At 31.5% G+C, this 15,298-nt stretch overlaps 1 pseudogene; it reads right to left on the bottom strand.

Annotated features, from left to right (window-relative positions):
• Positions 1–4,352: 4,352 nt before the first annotated feature.
• LOC121774470 lies at positions 4,353–13,590 on the bottom strand (annotated as a pseudogene).
• Positions 13,591–15,298: the final 1,708 nt, after the last annotated feature.

The raw sequence follows: 15,298 nt of genomic DNA, 5'->3' as shown, positions 1-15,298 counted from the left end.
TGTTAAAAATGTCTTATTTACCGCACGTCAGAGAAGATTCAACTAGCGTGCTATCCGAGGATCTTATAATAAATTTGGCAAATCTTATCTCAACTCTCAACTACCTACTATATTAATTAACCTACATATACGGACAGTGAAATATCCTTCTTTTTTTTGTAATAGAGAGTACATTACATGCTCCAAAGTCCAAATGCTATAGGATATGAAATGATTGAAATCTGCTAGTATTAATAAGTGAGTAGTTTACAAATCAGTTGCGTTATAATGCTAACTTTTGTTAAATTGCCAACTTGCTATTAAAATATCAACTTAAGTTTATGTTGACATTTCAGTATCATCGTGTTGACATTTTTAATACACTATGTTAACGAGTTAGCAAGTTAGCAATTTATGAAAAGTTAGCAACGGATCACACCTCTTAAAACCTATATAACGAACTTAATTATACTCAAACACATACACTGAGATTTTGTATTTTTGACATATTATCATTAGAGAATGATAGAACCTTGTTCTATAGAATTTGATGTGATGGAGGAAGAGTAAACAATGGAAGCACCAATTGATAGAACCTTGTTCTATCGGGATTGAGCACGCACGTTTGAAACGAGAATAAAAGGAAGATAAACCCTAGTTGAGGTGCTAGGGGGCGATTTCTGCCGGAACCGGGGAATGAGAACAAGTTTATACTTTATTTCTCAATGAATGAAAATACGATAGAATTCTATTATATAGAATTCTAAACCCTAACATATGTCTTGCTAATCAAGAAACATAATTAAAATAAAAGATTACAAAAGATATGGAGAATAAATAAAGATAACTAACGAAAATAGAAGATATGCTAAATAAATAAAATCAAGAAGATATGTTGGACGAGATATGCTTGATGAGATTCACAAGATCGAGTACCCTATCAGAGAAATTTTTATATTTGCAAATATATAAAAAATTTCTAATTTTTGCAGTTAGAGTTTTCCCGGTTGTTGGGCGATCGAGAAATGACGTGGACACCAACATGGTCCGTAAACGTGGACACCAACATATACAAATTAATTAACGTCGATTAATTTGCAATTTAGTACTAAATTGAAATTTACAATACACAAAATTGTTAATTTTATAGATAAAATAAACCTATAAAATGGGGACGGGTATTATTAAAATATAAATACATTATTATTACCCTTTGTGATTCACATATTTGGCTTAAAAACAGCTATACTATTGAAAGATGAAGGCCACCACGCAATCTCTGTATTTCCCATACTTCCAATATTAGTAATTAATTGCAATTTCCCACGCTGTCTCAGCAAGTTCCCATGCATTTCCCATACTTAATTAAATAAGCATAACGCAAGTAATTGCGATAATAAAATCTGTATCGCATCTCATCACATCCTTTTATCCTTTCATTTATTAATTTTATCTCCTTACATGCTCAATTTCATAATAATATAGTACTTCTTGCTTTTCTAAAACCAGTAAATCGTCGCTCTCAAATTATACGACGATAAATGTAGTAAGACGTACACATTTTATCTTTAATCAAAAGGTTAAAGTTTTGATAGGCCATAATTATTATTGCAGTGGAAAAAGTTACATATATAATGTAGAGTAAGTATTAAAGATCGAGTCAACTACAAAAATGGTTCCTGGACTATGGGTTTAACTCACCCATAGTCCATGGACTTTAAAAATATCGTTAGACATTCTTGGACTAAGGGTTTATCTCGAAAATGGTCATTTTCACTGTTTTCAGTCGAAAATACCCTTTTGGGGGTTTGGACAATTTGGTCTTTTTACACTTTTAACATTTTAAATCTGATATTATTTCAGTTATATACTAAATCTGATATTATTTCAAAATTATCATTCTTCTTCTCTTTTATCATCCTTCACTTTGTTTCTTTATTTCAATATTAGATTTAATTTTACAAAATTAAATTTTAATTTTTAAATATCAATAATTTTTTTTAATTATAAAAATTATTAAATAACAAAAATTAATAGTCATAATCAATATTTGATAGTGTCTAATATATAATCAATAAGTTATGACAACGCCTTAGTTTTAATCAATATTTAATAGCTTTAATCATAAATATATCATATAACACGATTTATTCTGATGCATCTAATGTAAGACTAATACAATTTTCGTTTATTAATTTGAAAACAATCAAAATTTACTAGAAAATTTCAACAAAAATACTCATATATAAAATTTTTAGTAGGATCAAATTTTTAGTCAACTTCATAATATTCAATCATAAGCAATTATAACAACCGAACGAAGGTTAAAAAGAATAGCTCTTATTTTTTCCATCATGATTAATATTATTTTTCTGTACTTCTTCAATTCAGCTGAATATTATATTAAATAACAAAAATTAATAGTTTTAATCAATATTTATAGTGTCCATGAATTAATAGTTTTAATTAAACAAATTTATTGATATTTAAAAATTGAAATTTAAAATTTAATTTTATAAAATTAAATCTAATATTGAAATAAAGAAACAAAGTGAAGGATGACAAAAGGGAAGAAGAATGATAATTTTGAAATAATATCAGATTTAGTACATAACTGAAATAATATCAGATTTAAAATGTTAAGAGTGTAAACAGACCAAATTGCCCAAAACCCCCAAAACCTCCCCAAAAGGGTATTTTCGACCGAAAATAGTGAAAAGGGACCATTTTCGAGATAAACCCTTAGTCCATGGATGTCTGGCGATATTTATAAAGTCTAGGGACTATGGGCGAGATAAGCCCATAGTTCATGGACCATTTTTGTAGTTCACTCTTAAAGATTTGGCTGAGCATTTTGTTGCAAATAAAAAAAACTTTAACATCTAATAAAATATCCATTAATTCAACTAATTATTAGTTAAATTTTTTAGAGGTAACATTTTTTTGTCCGTGACCTTTGTTAAGATATCAATTTTGGTCTGTAACATTTTGAAATATTTTTTGAGGTCCATTAACTTCGATATAATATCGTTTAAGTTACTTTTTTATATTTCAAATTTTTTTGGGCGAAAAATACCCTCAAGTTCATGAAGCGCATTTTCAGTCTATTAATCTCTTTTCATTATAAAAATATTTAATTTATCTCTTTTTTTCCCTTTATTAAAAGAGAGAAGGAAAAATGGGGAAGAAAGGAGCAAAAATAAAAAATAAAAAAGAAGGAAGAAAGAAAGAAAGGGAAAAAAAATTAAGAGAGATAAATTAAATATTTTAACAAAGAAAAGAGATCAAATAGACGAAATTCCCTTTTATGGGTTTTGGGATATTTTCGTCTAAAAAAGTTTGAAACAGTGAAAAAATAGCTCAAACGATATTATATCGAAATTAATGAACCTTAAAAGATATTTTCAAACTTATGGACCAAAATTGATACATTAGCAAAAATTGCAGACAAAAAAAATGTTTCCTCAATTCTTTAAGGACAGATAAAATCGGTAGTTTTGAATGCATCAAGTGATCAAACAAAAATAATAAATTTTCAATTTATAAATCATAAATTCATTCATTTAAGTAGTAGCTCGCGTTATTTATGTTGGCTTATGGCGGCAACAAGAAATAATAATTTACTTATATAACCTTGAAAACAAAAAATTGCCCAAAATCGGATCTAACTCAACGATTATATCAAATAAAATTACATTATAGTATTACATTTAATTTGATATATTTCTTGTAAAAATATAATATTAAATTAAAAATATTTATGTGAATTTTAAAATTTTGAATTGTGTTTAGATAGAGAAATCGATTTCCATAATGAGTATGAGAAGAATAACAGTTTGAAATCTTATATTCAAATGTCAAACCTATCCTTTTAATTTAAAAGTTAAGATTAGATCGCACAATTATGTGGTCCGGATTGAGTTATTAGTTATCATGAAACAGCAAGCACCTAGTTAAGATAGCTGATCCTCAGTTAGTCTTGTCGTTCTTTGATAATTACAAGACGATTTACCTTAGCATAATAGTGGAATTAGTTAACAAAAGCAACTCTATTCTTGTCTATTATCTGAACATCCATGCTGGAAATGACCTTGAAGAGGAAATATGTGATACAAACCCAAACGGTATATAATAGTAGAAAAAATAAAGTAAGAAAGATCGATTTTACCAAAAAGGTAAATGACTCAGCTATAGTGTAACGACCCAAAAAGGAGCATGACTCAACTAGAATGGAACAATATTTTCAACGTGGTCTTCCTCTCAAAAAAAATAAAAATATGTTTCACATAATCATTCAGCAAATGAATCTGCCTAAATAGCAGAGGCATTTACCGAGAAGAATAACAGAAACATGTTTGAGTGATCAATCAATCTGCGTAAAATAGAAGGGCCTTTTGTCATTCAGAGAAATAGTTGCATTTCCTCTCTTTCTAGTAGAGATACAAAGTAATAGACCACATCAAAATCAAAAGCAAGAAGATGGAATCTCCAGTCCAAAGTGGCATAACCCATACATTCTCAACGACGGATAGCCAAGCTTCTTTCTGGCTATCGCGCAAATAACAGACGCACACAACAAAAAAGTTGTTTTGACATTATCATGTATAACAAAATACAATGGAGATTTACACACGACAACTAAGAAAATGCAGGGCCAGAGAAATTAGAATCAAAGAATATCTTTTGCTAGCCTCACTGGTTTGTCTTTCAAAAATGCTATCTCGCTGCTTGCTGTGGTAATAAGATGGTGGTCTATTTCCTCGTATTCGCTTTCTCCTGTTGCATATGCTGCACCATTGTCGGCACCATCTTCTGTTTACAAAATACAATGTATGCAAATAGTTATTAGGGAAATTCAGTCTGATCAACAAAAGAGACGCAGTTGATCTAATCAAATCACATAGTATATTAAAAGAGCCGCAGCAATGACAAGTCTATTTGACAGCTAGATAACATGTCAATCCAGAATAATTTTGATAATAATCAGCTTGTAAGTATATCAACTGTTCGAAACCATGTTAAGGGCTTTGACTCTTTCCTCTACAGTAATTAAAACTTCAAGAAAAATGAGCTTTACTTTGACCCTTTCATTATAGATGTGGAAAAAGAGACGAGACTTATCCTCTAGAATCTGTATTGAATCACAATATTCGAACACACAAAAGGGCATCGGACAGCATCTGTTAATGGATCTAATAAGCCAAACATAAATTGTTACGAATTACCAAATGTAATATGTACATGACTAAAAATGACTACCTTTTAGCTAGGTTGTTCATCACTAATTCGAGAAAGGATTTAGAAGATATCAAAGATATGAAAAGTAAAATTTCTATAATGAATGCTTGAACAAGAAATCAGATATAGTCCGATGTTAGTGGTTCATGATTAATAACGAGCTGGAGATGCAGGATTTGTCTATTTCTCCTAATTAGATAATGCTGTATTTATTTTCATTCCCGCAGCATGGGAGCCGAGTAGCCCAGGATTTTCAGACATTTCAATCTCATTACCAATAAATGATGAACTGCGTGATAAAGCTTATATATATCATCTAGTGCAATCTTATAAAACTTGCCTGAACACATTTCAACATCAGGAAGATTTGCCACTTGAGTAGCCTGGATACTTTCAGGCAGCAGACAGTTGCAGAAAGAGCCTGAAATTAGACAATATGATGTAAGAGAGGGACGCAGGAAAGGCGTATACAGCATTTGAAAGTAAAATATAAAGGTGTTTGGTTTAAAAGAAACTTAATTGGGTTTCCTAAGATCAAAAGCTTATTACACGCAATCCTATTTAACTCTTACCCATTCGCGCCAATCGATTAACCCACCCAGGTATAAATTTTCCAGTGAGTCGCTGACAAACTTCATCAGTGAAATGATTGCAATTCTTAGAAATTAGATTGTATGTATCACCATGATAGTCATTGGAGAGATGTTCCATAAATGACCTAAATTCTGAATGAGACATGTCAGTGCTTCCCAAATGGATTGCATGTCTAAAGAGAAAACCAGGGCAACCTCTGGGTTCAACCTCAAACACTCCACTTGTTGGGTACTCATGAGCTCCAAATCCCTATTCCAGACCATGTGCTATTTTATAAAATTGAGAAAATAACTGGGTGATTAATTACATCCGGAAGAGAAATTATCTAAGAGAATATCACATAAAAATGACAAAACTAAGAGTTCAAGAAGTCATACAAATGACATGTCATATCCAGTTCACAATAAAAAAGGCGGACAGTATTATCATTGGCATGAGCACATAAATTCATTCAAGATAATCTCTATATTCTTTTGCCTATGTCATATATGACTCCTGGTTATTATATACTCTTTGGCTACATACCGAAAAAAAAGGAAACAAGATTGATTCAATTGGTTGATTGGTTAAATTATTGATGTTGCAATTTAATTAGCTAATTGACAGATTACATTCTTATTTTATTAACACTGTTAAACATAGAGTAGACTGTAGAGGTAAGGATCACATAGAAGATTAGTGAATAGTTTGAGCGTCTAATGGAACCACCATTATTGCTTTCCCATGTAGTTCTTCATTCCTTTATATGATCTGGTTACCAGAGAAAGAGATTATACTCTGCTCCTCGTGCGGATCAACCCTTGCTATTGACTACATTTGTAGTAGCCTAGTAGGCTAAGATAATTAGAAATATTTTTGGCCATGTAGCCCTTGAACAACGGGTAAATGCGCATGTCAATAGACCTTTGAGGATACAATCCACAATCCATTTTATGCTTTCATAAACCAAGTCAAAAAATAACTAAGATAAAAATAAAGGAATTCATGAGGATGAAGATTAATGGATTTGAAGTCTCTATCTCATAAAACATGTTTTTCATTCAAAGTACAAAATCCTTTCCTTTCATCGAAAGTTACATAATACCTGATCAGGCATGAATTTGAATTTTAAAAGGTTTTATAATAAGTTAGTTGGAGATAAAATCGGAAAGTGTTCCAATATTGATAATACATTGACCTATTTGTATCTAATTCACTCTAAATGACACGAGTGAACTAATTATCCAACCCTGATGATGAAGCAACTATCTTAAATCACATTAAGGGAAATAATTCATGGCTTAAATGTTTTTGAGGGTACAAACAAGAATCGTGGATGATTAAATATCATACTGCCTTTGTTTCAATTTCATGTAATAATAAGGAGAAAGTTGGAAGAAATGCAAGTAAAATGGGTGTCTTATCTTAATTCTACAAGTAATTCATAACTGGAAACAATAGATAGCCACAAAGTGGATGAATGTTATCAATCTTAAGGTTCTAAGAAGGACACAAAGCTTTCTTTCAATTTACAGAACAAGAAGCTGAAATTCTGTAGTGCATACTGCATAGGTAAAGCACAAAAATTTACCATGTCTCTGTTCACTCCTATAGCCTAATATCTCATCTTTGTAACTACAATGCAGTGCACATGTGGAAAGTTTACAGATAAACTCTGCTTTCTGAAATTATATTTAAACAGCCCACATGCCATGGCTCATGCCCTCTCTAGTAAACCGCACTAATACCAGAGAACTTTCGTTGTTATTTATCAACGTAAAGGCCCAGCAGACAGGAAACACCGCTTAGAATTTAAATCTATTCATGGTCACTAGTCACTGGAGATAAGATAGGAGATTATAGTAAGTCTAGGAGTTGAAGTGACATTATCAACTACTCCCTCCGTCCCCCATTATGTGTCCCGGTTTTCCATTTTTGTCCGTCCCTTATTAATTGTCCCACTTCACTTTTACTCCTTTTGGTAATGGGCCCCACATTCCACTAACTCAATTTCACTCACATTTTATAATAAAACTAATATACTAAAGTAGGACACACATACCAAAGTGGGACACATAATGGGTGAGGGAGGGAGTAATTAGGATGCTTTGGCATACAATTTGGTGGAATTTCCAAGGTTGTGGAAGAATCCTATTGCACAATGCAGGCTCACCACTTCTCTTCATGAATAATGATGACAAAATACATGCAGATAAAGCTTGAACCATGTTCTATCAGATGCAGAACCACCAGATAGAAACATTAAGTTGACGCGTACTTACAGCAAGCGAAACTGCTTTGATCAAATCAAACAATGCTCATTTAATCTGGAATATATTTTGTTCTTCTATTGCAAAGAAATCAAGCCTACTGTGGCCTATATAGAATGAGTATAAGTAAATTCCTTTAGAAATCAGAACCACCTAACATGCAATTGGAAAACCAAAACATGAGAAAACTCTCAGTTAGCTGTCAGGTCAAATCATTAGATACAAACTTCATCTATAAGCCTATCATATATTTAAGGAGTTGTAAAGAATAGAGCGAATATCTATTAATTAAAATCAGCAAAAATTACATAAAAATAGTAAAATACAAGCATTTGACCTAGTCTAGCAGTGAATATTCATATTCTATTGTCATTGTCCAACTAAAACAGGAAAACGCAAGGTATCATATCATTACCACTTAGCTTGCACAGGAGATGAATAAATCTTTGGATAAATGTTCCAATCCATGGGAAAACTATGCTGCTACTGTTTTTGGCTAAGTTAACATTGTTTCCTATTGATAGCAGATTAACCAATTGGAGAATTACCGGCGTTACAAAGTATGTAGACCAAGACAAACACAAAGACACGATGAGATGCTCAGTCATTAAGCATATTAGAAAAAAATGAGGCTTGGTTGATTATACCTTCTATGCCGGAATGAATAACCCCACATCCAACCCAATAAAGGTAGTTGTTTATAGGAGTGAGATCATATACATTTAGGTATAGCGGCGCCTGACTTTTATCCGAGTTTTTCTGCTCCCTGGGTGAACTATCTGAGCTCGTAGAAATCGGAAACAATCGCGTTGTATCAATCCCCTCTACCACTCCAGAAATGCTCCAGACTATACGTATATCAATATATATATACACTTGTTTAATAAATCTCAAGAGCTCAGCATCCTTAGAGTTCCACAATCCCTGGGGAAAGAGAAAATTAGGGATGCAATTACGTTAGGTCGTCAGCAAATTCAGTTGAATTGCAAATAAATAGATTCAAAAGATCAGTAATGTTGGAGAAACAGACTTAACCTAAAAAAAGAAATTACGAACAATCAAAATGATGATTTGGCGATTTGTAAGCCTAGGCTAATGTTACATTTCACATACCTTCAATGGAACCACACATGCCAGTGTGTGAATACGTAATCACATACAGATGTATATCTGAAAATCTAGAGAGAGAATCTACAGAAGAATTGAAGGGTAATTCGTCGCAGATATGAATTCCCAATGATTACAGCTTATCAAATTCATGAAGGATAGAGAAAGAACTAATTTATTAAAAAGGTTTTATTTAATGAAAAATGGATGAATGATTTTGCTACTATTTTAATTTAAACTATTATCTCTTTTGAAACAATAAAGATTTAAATATAAAAATTAATAAAGTAAAAAGAAATATAAAAAAATTATTTTATTAAAAAATAGTCTCACCTCATTAAATAAAACAATAAATAACAACCTTAAAGCTTCATTGTTAAATATTAGTAGTAGTAGATGTTTATATCTTATTTTAAATGTATGTTTTGGTACATAAAGTATATGGTGCAAGGGTCCTCTTATAATGCTTATAGCATTATAAGAGAAGTTTTATACAATATACATGCATAAAAGGAAAGTTTTAGAGAAATTTAAAAAATGCTATTTTAAATGAAAAATTATACTACTAATTTATTTAAAACTATTTTTGTCTATGAATTTATACATTAACAATAGGCAATTTCATATTTAAATGTAATTCGTTTATGCATTTAATTACTATGTAAATGAAAAGGCAAAATATAATTAAGTGGAAAAGTGAAATGTTTTTTGGTTTTTATTATAAATCAGGGAGGTAAAAAGGTTTTGGAAAAGGAAAATGCTATGTAGCCACATTATGGCTGGCCATAAAATGGCATTTTAGTAAATTTAGATAGTATGACTATTAATGTTTCAAATAAGTCATTTACTGCTCAAATAATTTTACACTATTACCATTTTACTTAATTCTAGTTGTTTTTTATTTCATTTCTCTAATCCAAATTTTACACTTTTATACGTATTTCTTTTATTAGATTCATTCATTTTTTTAATTTTATGTTTTCAATAATTTATTTTTACACTATTTTTTAATTTAAGATTAAAATTTTGTCCTTTTAAAAATATTTTCCTATTATACCAAGTTGGAATCAATAAAGTTTTGTATTCGTTATGAAATAAATTTATTTAGAACTAATTTGATACTTGCTCTGTAGTTTAGTGATCATTTATAATATTAACCCATGATTATTAATATAAATAAGTATATTGATCAAAGCTCAATTTTATTTATTTGTAAATATACAAACATTTAGAGTATTTTAAGTAAATATGAAAAATAAAAGTATTACCACGATGCGTTGGTATTATAAATATAAGAAAGAATTAAATTAATTATCATGTAACCTTAATAAATATTAATTTTTATTTATATAAATTTCATGCAACATGAGTTAACTAATGATCCAATTGAATAAATTCTAGTCTCTTCATATTTATATTTCATAACTAAAGGTACAATTGTACAAATAAAATTGATACTTTTTAGAAGTATTGATTTCAATGAAATGGCATTAAATACACTATCTTTTATTATTTTTTTTATTTTTATAGCTGGCCATAATGTGGCCATTTAGCACTACTCTTTGGAAAATGATCTAATAATGACTATATGGCACAATTGATAATTGTAGCATGTTATTATGGGAATGTCTATAGATGTAAACAATAAATGAAGAAGTAGATTTTTCAGCCAATTAAGGATGGAAGGGGATGATTTACGCAATGTATGTGCTACTACAAAACAAAGTGTATAAGATATAAAATATTTCATTATAGTCACAACAAAAATACGAAATTCGTAGAAATTGCATGTGTGAGACCGATATTATTGTCAAGATTACCTCTATTATTATACATGCATTGTACAACATCGATAAGAATATTCATGCACTAACCGATACTAAAAACAAACACTAGCGAACTAACATTTCTGCAGCGCAACCTCTTTAGCTTTCAGCTTCGCCTTTGGAGATGGGATTTGAAGGAGAACTAGTTTCTAGAGTTAAACAGTGATTTTTTTTTATCAAAAGCGGAAGAATGATGGTTGATTGTTCGGAAAATGGAGAATTCTGTTGAAAAGCTGGTGATTTTATGTAGTAGAAGTGTGGTTCGAATGGAACGGAGATGAAGATATGGACACCTAAGGTTAACCCGATAGTGGTCCAATTAAGTATTGCGCCACATTGAATGAGTTTAATATATACCGCTTCCTCCGTTCCATGTTAATTGAGTCATTTTTCTATTTTGGAAGTTCCTCTATTAACAAGGAACAGTGGAGTATTAGATAATGCAAATGGGCCAAGACATTTTTCTATTTAATTGGATTCTAAGCATCAATTCTTCTTTAATTAAAATATATCTTTTTATTACTACCATATGGTTGTAACTGCAAAGTGATCAAAGTAGAAAATATGTGTAAGGCGCATATGAGTTGTGCAAGTAAGTTCGAAGATATTGCTCTATGTTGCGGATGTCATCTAATTTATACTACTTCCCCCGTCCCATAGAAATAGAACATATTTCCTTTTTCGTCTATCCCATAAAAATAGTTTATATTCATTTATGACAACTTTTTTCTATTCTTTTACTTTATCATTTATGGGCTCCACCATCCACTAAACAATTTAAACTATTTTTTCTTCTTCTTCTTCTCTCTTAGTTTATTAATTACGCATTAAAATCTGTGTCAACCCTAAATCATTTATTTCTATGGGACGAACGGAGTATAACATATCTAAGAACACTCAAATTGGATTGTAATTGAGAGGAATATAGAAACAAAAAAAAAACAATAAGAAAGATGGGATCTACATTAGATCTTGATATTATCTTTAAATCAGGTCACTCACATGGAAAGACTAAGATCCTTTAGGTTCATTTGCTATGTAGGTTGAAATTAATTAAGTAGTCAAAAATCTTAAGTTAATTAGTTTTAGATAGCTTAATTATTAGGAGTATTAGTCTGTATTTGATAGTATATGCAATTAGTTTTAGATAGCTAAATTATTATTAGTCCGAATTTGGTATATTAGATTAATTATGCAGATAACTTAATTTTTTTAGTGTATTAGTTTGTATTTATGTTTCAATTATGAATTGATATTATTATCTAGTAAAAAAAATCATCAATTACTAAATTTGAGATAATTCTTTTGTATTTAGTGGAAGAAAATGCTAGCCACAATTAGGGAGAAGACTGGATAAATGAATTATAAATAATGTTTTTATTTGTCTTTTTAGTTTTTGATAACTAACCATATGCACATGCATTTTTAGTTTTAACTTTTGTAAGTGAACATTATAAATTCAGACGAAAGTAAGCAATTCACCGGAACAATTCACCGAAACAGTTCACCGGAAGATCTCCTATCGTTCTCTCTATAACCTCTATAACCTAAAAATAAATCACATAGAACAATTCACCGAAAAATCTCTATAAGATCTACATGGTTGTCAATATTGCTACTATTTTTTATGTCCATCATAAGTAAATACAAAATTTAAATTTAAATCAAATTATAGTACTTCCTAAAAAGTCAATAGTAAAACAATCATATTAATATCTATAACGGGGTCATTCATCATATATTAGACAATAGACACTCTTCATAAAAGTTATTTGTTCTTTCTCTTTTCAATAAATTAACAAATTTAGACCCCAAGTTCCCTTCAGATTTCAGAGAAGGATGTCGGCGCACGGCACCGTGGCAATGGAGAGGGGGCTGCCCTCCTGCTGCTTAACGCGTCGACGATCTTCTTCTCTTCCAGTTTAGGCGGTGCAGAGGAGAATTCCGACCTCAGGCGGTGTGGTAGTGGAGAGGAGGATGCCCTTCTGCTGCTTAACGTGCCGACGATCTTCTTCTCCTTTAGTTTAGGCGGTGCAGAGGGATGCCCTCCTGTGCTTGACGCGCTGGCGATCTTCTTCGTTACAACCATATCGAAACTAGTTGTCTTATAACACTACACAGACAATAAAAAAGAACATGTCTGTCACCCAGCTGGGAGAAGCTAGATGCGATCTGGGCCTGCTAGTTTCTTCAAGTTGGCAACAATGTCGTGAATAATCCAATAGACACAAAGCAAAATGTGATTTGCGGTGTAAATGAGACAAGCAGTTAACCCATCTGAGACATAGGTCGCGGAGTCCGAAAACGTTCGGCAGTAAGCCTGACAAGCCAAATAAAAAGGATAACTCCAGATACGATAGTTCATTGGCATATTCATTCCGTTCCATGTAATCTGAGAAGCAAAATAACCGATACAGACACGTTAATCACAAAGGGAAATGCCCCGTGGCAATAAAACAGGTACATGCTCCAAGCTGACACCAGCAGAAGCTGGATGCTGAAGACACAGTCTTTGTTGAAGTGATTGTTCCTTTCAGAAGATTGACGAAACTGTGCGACATCACATTCACAACAAATATTTTGACCTCGTCGATCATGGTGAGAGCTTGATTCTGAATTGAGAAGGGACTCTACCGGAGGGGGCAATGAGAATGAAAGGAAGTTGTATTATACTCCCTCCGTCCCGGCCTAAGCGAGATGTTTCTATTTTGACACAAGATTTTAATTAAATCATTGATAGGAAAGTAAGAGAAAAAAGTAAAAGAGACGATAAAATATGAATGAGAAAGAGAGAATAAAGTGAGAAAGAAAATAAAGTATGAGAGATGAGAGGATAAAGTAGGTGAGATAAGAGGATAAAGTAGGTGAGAGGAGTGAGTTGATTGTTGCCAAAAAAGAAAATGTCATACTTAGGTTGAGATGTACCAAAAAGGAATACGACTTACTTAGGCTGGGACAGAGGGATTATAAGTGTTATCCAGCCCCAACTAGTTTATTGTTTTTGGATGTGACCCAAAAATAAATCCGTGGTGGCTTATCCAAACCAGACAACATCAAACTAATGTGTAGTATGCGGTCCTAAAACTATATCACTCTGGTTTTCAGGCTCCATTCTCTATTAAGGGAATCACATACAAATTAATTATATAACCATGAATCCAATCTCCATATGATTGCCACATAAAATAGATATAGTTTCTATATCAAAACGAAAAATGACTTAACTAATCCTAGCTCGTCAAATTAAATTTGTGCATGGCATATTGGGAAAAAAAAGAAAAAAACTAAAAACAAGTTCACAACTTGGCAAATTTACCAAAAAATTAAACGGCAATAACAACAAAACAAGAGAAACCAAACCAAACCGAATCAAAATAGAAAGCCATTAAACAAACATGGTTGAAATCGAAAAAAGCATGAGTAACATGTGACTTAGTGAATCTTACTTCCAAGTGAAACTTTAAACTAAATATATTAACTTTTCTACAAATATATAGCGAAGAACATTAATCTGTAAGTCATTATAGAAATATACTATCTCCGTGAAAAGTTTGTAAATGACAAAGATTTTAATGTGCAATTGATAAAGTGAAAGAGATGGAAAAAGGTAAGAGAGAGAAGAAAATATAGTAGAAGTCTTGTTAGTGGATTGTGGGGTCTACATTATTAGTGGTGTGTGATTGATTAAAAAAATTTCTAATTTAGACTTGGTCTAATTTTGGGGGGACGACCCAGAATGGTTAAACTAGTCTATTTTTTTAGGACGGATGGAGTAGTATAATGAAATTAATATTCTCTTTGACTCTTGTTAAATGATTTATACTCCCTCTGTCCCATGGTCATTTAGGGTTGACACGGGTTTTAATGTGTAATTGGTAAACTAAGAGAGAAGGAAAAATAGTACTCCCTCCGTCCCATAATAGGAGTCACATTTGGTGTGGGCACAAGTTTTAAGAAATGTAAATAATAGTGAGTTGGAAAAGTTAGTGGAATATGAGGTCTACTTTTTTATGTTGGTTTTATAATAGAATGTGAGTGAAATGAGTTAGTGGAATGCGAGACCTACTTACCATTTATGGTAAAAGTGAAATGTGACTCTTATTGTAGGACGAACCGAAATGTCAAAATGTGACTCTTATTGCGAGACAAAGGGAGGAGTTGAATTTGCAGTGGATGATGACACCCATAAATGATAAAGTAAAAAAAGAGAAAAATGTTGTCATATATGGATATGAACTATTTCTATGGACTGATGAAAAAAAGGAAATTTAGGCTATTTCTGTGGGACGAAGGAAGTATTATTTT

Source organism: Salvia splendens, chromosome 17 (genome assembly GCF_004379255.2).
Source record: "Salvia splendens isolate huo1 chromosome 17, SspV2, whole genome shotgun sequence".
NCBI lineage: Eukaryota > Viridiplantae > Streptophyta > Magnoliopsida > Lamiales > Lamiaceae > Salvia > Salvia splendens.
This window is presented reverse-complemented; position numbering and strand designations above follow the sequence as displayed.